Consider the following 8,547-nt stretch of genomic DNA (forward strand, 5'->3'; position numbering starts at 1 on the left):
GGTGGTATAAGTAATTTTGGTGATGGCGAAGATTCGTCTATTGTTAGTGGTATGATTGTGCATAACAATGGCAATGGTGGCACGTCATACTATGACAAGAAATGGAGTCACAGTGGTCAATCGTTACGCCATAAAGATGTATCGTTCAGTGATACAAGTTCTTTTACACGCATGGATTCATCGAGTACATTGGAACGTGATTTAGAGATAATGGATTTATTAGAGCGTGAAAGAAGTATGGACATACAAGAAATGATTGAACGTGAAAAGCTGCAAGAAGAAGCACAACGCAGTGGCAGTGAACGTAGACGTTTGCCGGATATTGAAAAAATTTATCAACGTTCGCCAAAAGCTAAAATTGAACCTTACAATTACGAACATTCCACAGCGACTGCTTCGACAATTTCAGCGAGAGATACACATGTTATGTCTACTACAGTATCATTGTTACCTGGTAGTGATCCATTACAAGCGAATAGTGAAGCATACAGTATTGCAACGACTCTTAATGAAGATGATTTAAAACATGTTTTGCCTCATGACAATGAAAACATAGATGATGAAGTGCCAGCAGATTTCTTCGATAAGTACACGCCCGGTGGTGTGGTAACGTTACCAAGCTCGGTGCCACCTATCACACCCACAGCACCTTATCAATATCAGTATAATCGACGTTTAAGTCGCAAATCTTCACATCACAGTCAAGGCTCAAATTCACATCGTAACTCTAAGCGCGACAGTTTTAATTCGTTGAATGGATCTGATTTGATTGCAGGCGCATTTGGGGAACTTGATCCAACGCAACCACTAACGAAAATGTCTGTGATTGAAAACCGTATGCGACGCAGCAGTGGACGTACTTCCAGCTTCAGCTCATCTGCGCGCAGTTCGATGAAGTCACGTGACTATAACCACGGCTCAACGCATTCAGCACACCCTGAGCTGGATTTCAGGGAGAATATTTTTGCAGAACTGTAAATTGTGAAATGTAAGGCAATCGTAGGATCGGATATTTATTGATTTTTAAGCTAATTTAGTATATTTGTGACAAAGCCAAATTTTTTTTGTAAGTAAAAATAATTTTTTTTATACTTAAGCTACGAAAAAAATTAAAATATATAAAAATTTTGTATTTATTGTTCTTCAACGTAAATTTGTATTTCGAAACAAAATGTTGTAAGGAATTATTTTAATTTTTTTTTAAAAACACATAACTGAAGCATTTAAATTTTTTATTTAAAAATATAAAAGTAAAGATTTTTTATATAAAAATTTAGGAATCCATTTAATTAGTTAGCGAATAAGTATTTTCGAAGCATTTTTATGGCTAAATTTTTAGTTATTAAAATTTTTGTATTGAAATATTTTTATATCTTAGGTAAATGTGGCTAAAAAAGTTGAAAGCACGGATAAGAAATATTTTTTTACTCTCTCTCTAAATATATTAATAATATAACTATAATAAAATAACTAAAACAAGTCTTAGTGTTAAAAAGATAGTTTCTTTACATAATTACATATAAATTAATAAATTCTTGAATGAAAATGCATTTAAGATTATTGAAAACTGTAGTAAAAAAAATTTATCATACTAAATTTTGTACGAAGGACTAGATTTTCTACTGTGTATTTTAGTGGATTGTAAGAAATATAAATTTAGGAGCACTCATATGCTAAATGGTGGGCCTGGGCCCGCAGAGTACCAATTGAGCAAAGATTTTTTATAGAAAATTAATTCAAAATTAAAAGATGAAAAGATTTATTAAAAAAAATTAATTAATAAATAAATAAATAACAAAAAATTTAAGTAAAATAATTTCGACAGATAAAATTAAATTTTATATTTAAATATTAATATTTAAATAAATATTCAATATAAATAATTTAAAAAAATCCACAAAAAAAACCGAAATAAAACAACTGAATATATATAAACCAAAAACATATAAATAAATATAAAATTAATTTAATATTTTAAATAAAAATAAAAGCGTTTAACTATGTGCCAAGTACAAGGATTAAGATTTTATGAGAAAAGTATATTAAAATATGAGTTTGTGTTGTATCAGTAAATAAAATTTTTTATATAATATTGTTGTGATTAAAAGTATATAAATAAAATTATATTAAATATAATTTAGTTACAATAAATAAATAAATATTGATATATTATTAATGGTTAATCAGTATTTGTTAAAACAAATTCTATTAATTTAAAAAAAACAAAGTTGAAATAATTTCTTTAATTATTTTCAATTTTAATTAATAAGCTTATATAAAAATAAAATCAAAATTATTATATAATAATAATAAAATATATTTGAAACGAATGTCAACAATATTACATATAATATTTATATTTGTTTAAATTCTTGTGAGCCCCAAGAATTGCAAATATTTTATTCAAAAAAAAAAAAATAATAAGTAATGAAATACAATAGCAAATTTTAATAAATGCGCAGTTAAAATATCAAATCAAAAACTATATATTTTATTATAAAATAATGCTAAATATAAAAATAATTCACTATATTGTTACTGTTATAATACATATAAAATCTGTTATGAAATAAATATCAACAATATGAAATGCATATTTTCTCTCACACGTTACATTCAAATAATAAAATTATTTAATAAATAAAAAACAAAATTATATTTTTATTTAAAAAAGATAAACATTCTCAGTATCTCAGTACTCAGTTGGAAGTGTCACATTGCATATTAACTGCCCTACTAAAATAAATTGAGGTCATTACAATTTCGAAGTAAGCCCTTAATTTCACTTATGGAACCATTTAGCCTTAAATATACACATTTAAATAAACAAAAGTCAAAGTACCAGGTAATATCATCAAAAAACCGAAGAACTGGAAATAAGTGACAACTAACCCCAATATTTGGAATCAAAACTCCCATATAAAACCAGTTAGTTCAGAATAAATTTTAGGTTTACATTTAAAAAGTTTAAGAGCATTTTTTAACTAAAGTTAGTATGGATAATACTTATAAGGTCAGACACTAACTTCAACATATGAAACAATTTGTTAAACTTATGCTAAATATTGTTACTTCTCTTACACAAACAGAAATAGGTTGACAGTAAATGTTTTGTTCTGACACTAGGTGGTACACTCGAAAATTAATCTATTTCTCCATACATAATTTCTAACTCTTAGGATAAAAGATATTTAATAACTATTGTAGCTACCATAATAGATTGTTGCCATCAAAAAGTAAAGTGATATTTTTAGTTTAAAATAGAAGTGCAATTCGTTTCAGACAAGTCTCTGTTTAGATTGATAGTACTGTAACTGATAGCTGTGGTAAGTTTTATGTCAATATTTGCATTGGTGCTTCGAGACCATTTTTCCCTAAGCTTAAGAGATCATTTTGCGGAAATCATTTCGACGTTCTTTGCCATTATTTCTAGGACTGAAAAAAAATTAATTTAACTGTATGGTATTGGGACGAGAGATCTTGGAAAAGGCGATGAAATTAATATTCAATAATATAGATTCTAAAAATTTTATTATTACCGTTTCTTTTAATTTTTACAAACACTTGAAATTACTTTTATTCTGTGTTTAAGTAATTACAGATTGCTTTTAAAAATTTTTTTATTAAAATACCGAATTTTGTGAAATTTTTTTAATTCATTTAGATATAAATATTTAAAATAAAATGTATCTAAATTGACAAGAATAAACCATCAGTATAAATTGACTTGACAGCAACAACTGTAGCAAAGTTTCAACATTTTTCATTAATCATATAATTTTCTTGCGGCAGCCTACCGTACCAATGAAATTAAGTAAGACATTTAATTAATTTTACTTATAATTTTGATAAATTACCCAAAGAAATAGAAAGTTTTGAACAAATGTTCTGCATTAATAAATAGACAATGTTTATAAAATATTATATTACTGCTATCATGTACAGACAACATTAAGCATAATAAAATCAACATTAGGCAGGTCTGTTAAAGAAAAAGCAATGTGTGACAGTAAAATATAATTCAACATGTTATAGATATACATATATTCGAGAAAAACATATATACGTAATCAAAAACCAATCAGAATAACAAAAGCATTTATTCAATTGATACTAACTCTGAGCAACGAAACATACACGACGCATACATAGATAGTGATTGCATATCTATATATTATATAGATAATGGGTATTAAAATTAAGTTTGAAAACATTTTTTTTTAACAATGGACCAAGTTGAGCCTTACTAAAGAATGATCCACTATGAAATATCCTAAAGTTTCAAAGACATTTCTTAATTAGATGAGAACTGCATTCATTGGAGCATTTTATATCGCTTGATAATCATATATAAAACATATGATTTCTCTCTAAATACTCAACTATTTTAATTGTTCTAGCCATATTCATTACTTAACATGTTCATATTTTACGACACAATACTTCTCTAATAATGCGTAGCTAAAATATATAATATAATAGGCTAAAAGTAGTGTTAGTGAAATATTGTGGTAATAATATAAGGTGTATTCGGTGGTTCCAAAGTGAGGCAAAAAACAACAAGTCGCTTGCTTAAAGTCTCTTATTTGTACGCAAAATAACAACACTATTCACACCATCTAACATACTAGAAGCATACTTGTTTTTCTCGATAAAGTAATTAATTACCTCGGAATTATGTACATATATGCGAACTATCATATTCATGGAATGATGCATTATATCTCTTTTACTGTCTGTACTGTTTGTATGTAAGTTTACATTGCCATATAATATACTTACCTTTTTATTCTAATAAAACCTGAACAATTCCCATTTTCTAATAAAATTGCATTCAGAATAGTGCTTTTAACCAATTTTAATATAAATTACAAAACTTTTCTTCGATTTTCTATCGATGAAAAAAGTGTTAACAGAAGGGATACGAGTATATATCGTGAAGTGCAGTAATGTGTCGCAGTAAAAGTGGATTGAATTGTATTACCATTTCTTCCACTGCAAGCAAATATGCAGTAAAATGGTTCTACACATTTTCCATGACACCTTGAAATCGATTGTGGCGCAGTTTAATTTCCTTGGCGTACTTTCACATGGTTTTGGTTTATAAGTTAAAAAAAAAAGACGAATAGCTTTCATTTTGCATTTAAACGAAGAGAATCGACATAAAAACTTTCTGGAGTATTTCAGCAAACTTTCGCGCAAAGTGGATTTAGTAATTCAATTTACCGTTCGGCAATGCTGCATAGTTTGTAGCAATTTTGTCAGCGCGGTTGCGGCAACTTTTACTGCAGTTTGTTGTCATGACTTCGTGCCACATTTTTTATTCTTAGTGCCGCATGATAACGCGAATAATTGCTGATCACACACAAAGTGTGCAGGCAATGTTTTGTGGAGTGCAACAAAAATGTGCCAATTATCCTAGAAGCACTTGGTAGAGTGCTGAAATCTAAGCATCATTGAGAATTTTTACTTTGGTTAACAAGATTTTACTGTAATTCAAATTTTAAGTAGAAATTAAACATTTTTTTGGACTATGGTTTCAAGCACCCTGAATACTTGAGTTATTCGCTAAATATGAAATTCACATTTTTCTAAATGTGTCAAAATTATTGATATAAGCTGTCGAATGCAATTAATAGTAAATTGTGTCTTTGTAAAAATGCAATAGTATATTGAGTTCAAACTAAAATGTTCAAGTCAATTGAATACAAAATATATAGTGGATATATCTACAGAATATGAAAAATATAGATTATAATATCGCGGTAATAGTAATAATTATATATAAGAAATAGTTTCATCACAATTAATGATAGGTACTTAGCAATACTTGAAACAGTTGTAAATAAAAATAAATAAAAATTTTGTTGTTGCAATTCACTACTATTCGAAACTTGTTCAAAAGAAAAAAATTAAAAAATATATATATATTATTTTATTTTATTTATACCTATTATTTCTTTAATTCATATTTAATTTTTTTAGTACTGTTTTAATAACAGTGTTAGTATATAGTATAATTATTGTAGGTATATACTATATACCTACAATAATTAGTACAATTTTAAATTGAAGAGAAACAATAGTTATTTTTTAATTAGAAATACTCAAAATTTTTTTTAATTAAATTAAATTAAATAATTTGCTGTATATTAAATTAAACAGATTATCTTAAATATATGCAATTTAATTTACTATTTATTTTTCATTTTAGGAAAATCTGTTGTTTACATTAATCTCTGTTAAAATGCTATTTGATTATGTTAAATATTGTGCAACGAGTCTGTCATTAAGTAACTAAACCATCCAAAATGTTTTGGTTTATTAATGCAAATTTATTGCAAAAGAATGAAAATCGCCTGACCAAAATAATTGCAAGAGCTTATTTGTAAGCAGACGATAACTGAATTTTGAAACATGAAACCAAATATTAAACATTAAAAACAACCAAAACAACAAAAATTACAAAAACAACAAAAAGAATAGCTAAAAAGCATGGGAAATGCCACTTGGTAAAGCACGTATGTTGCTCATAAAAAGAGCCACAACCGCTGTACTTGTACACGGTAGCAAATTGCTAATGCACAGCTTATCATTACAGCAATCACTCCCACTAAATAACTGACAGCCAACGAACGCCATAAACGGCGAATGAAATATATGTCAACAGAGTATCGCACTTGAGTTTACATTGATTACACACACCCATACCCATACCCATACCCATACCCATACCCATACCCATACCCAACGTATGTAAAAGTGAGAATAAAATGTGTTCTCATTGTGTTGTGTGTTATTCGTAAATGCTAATTGTAATAGTACGAGTAGTGCAGTTAAATTCAGACTCAGCCGGTAACAGCACAATTGTAATTGTACTATCAACTGTTATATTACAGCTTCCCATTTACATTACTGTATACAGTGGACTATTAGTGGACTGTAAATTATTATTTAGCGTATAGCATTTTTGCAATGATAGTTCAGAATGTGTATATTTATGCAGTTTTTTATAATTGTTCTAATGAATGTGTATTGATATTTCTGCACTTTGTTACCTGTGCTTTTAATGCTTGTGTGTAAGTTGCAATTTTCACTTGTCGCCGATAGTCTGTGATATTGATTCATGCTTTCGATATAATTATCCCTCCAGTATTTTCGATATAATTGCAATGCAACGCCAGTTGTGTGAATAATGCGTCGCGGATACGCATAATTTGTATTTTATAACAGCAGCATCATGACTTCAATAACCGCAAACAGTAATCTTGTTGTAGAACTGCTTTTTCAGTATAATATACAAAACGTAAAAGTATTTTTCAGTGCTTAAAACAGGTTAAAGTATAAAACAGGTTAAATCAATATTTTTATTATTGTAGGGAATTAATTTGGCGGTCAGAAAAAACATTTAAAACATGTTATTTTCCATAAAAAATGGCTTATTGGAAAGATATTTGTATGCCAATAATATTTGAATACAATTTCGGATATACATAAATGGACTATCACTAGCTCGGGCGAAACCCAATCTAGATTCACGAGCAGTTGAAACAATAACTCTACTAATGCTTATGTCAAACTGGTATGTCCTGCGTTATGATCAAGAGACATGAGATCATATCAAGATTGGACGCATAGCAGAGGGGAAGACATATATGAACAAATTTCTTTTGACAGTGTTTTTGCAGTGAAATAACTGTAGTTTATATTGTAACAATCTAAATAACTCTTTAAAATGTTTTAACGAATAGACTTTGGATGCATCAAATTCTTTGATTTTCGTTGAAGATAATACATAGTAATTAAATTAATTTAAAGATAGAAATACTTCTAGTAAAACACAACTTTTCTTTAAACTTTCTATAGGATATTCAATTTTCATATATTCAATGCAAATAGTGTTCTACTATGACAAGGTTTTGTTCCTAATACGCCTTTGGTGAAGCCTTGCGTCAATACTGGTCATTGAAAAAAACTTATTACACTAGACTAGACTTTGTGAAATATAAAACATAAATTCCATTTTAAAATGTATACACTATGCGACTGTTTTCTCTCCAAACCATTCTTTAACCAATCAAATATCTAACTAATTTTAGTTTGATTTGTATCACATTTCTCTCTACGTAATTGTTGAAGAAGTTGTCGAAAGACTTGCTTTACTTTAATTTTAAATAATTATTATTCAGAAATGCTAAAATCGGTCATTTAAAAAATTCTCATATAAAATTATAAACAATAAAATTAATAGCCCAAAGAGTTGGAAAGTGATTTTGCTATTACACTTCCTATTAAAAATGAATAAATAATTTAAACGAAAACAAGCAACGAGTGTGAATTTGACAAGAATACAAATGCTTCTGAATAAAAAAAGCTTAATTTATATGATTAAAGCCCATCACTTCATTATTACGCAAACCGATTATATGCACCGAATACTCAATGGTCAGCGAAACCGAATTTGTGATGTATGCAGTAGTCTCCAAGCTTAGATTTAATGGCTCTTTTAACGTACGTGCCTGGAATTTCCTCACACTAAAATATAAA

This window comes from Teleopsis dalmanni, chromosome 1 (genome assembly GCF_002237135.1).
Source record: "Teleopsis dalmanni isolate 2A chromosome 1, ASM223713v2, whole genome shotgun sequence".
In the NCBI taxonomy this organism is placed as follows: domain Eukaryota; kingdom Metazoa; phylum Arthropoda; class Insecta; order Diptera; family Diopsidae; genus Teleopsis; species Teleopsis dalmanni.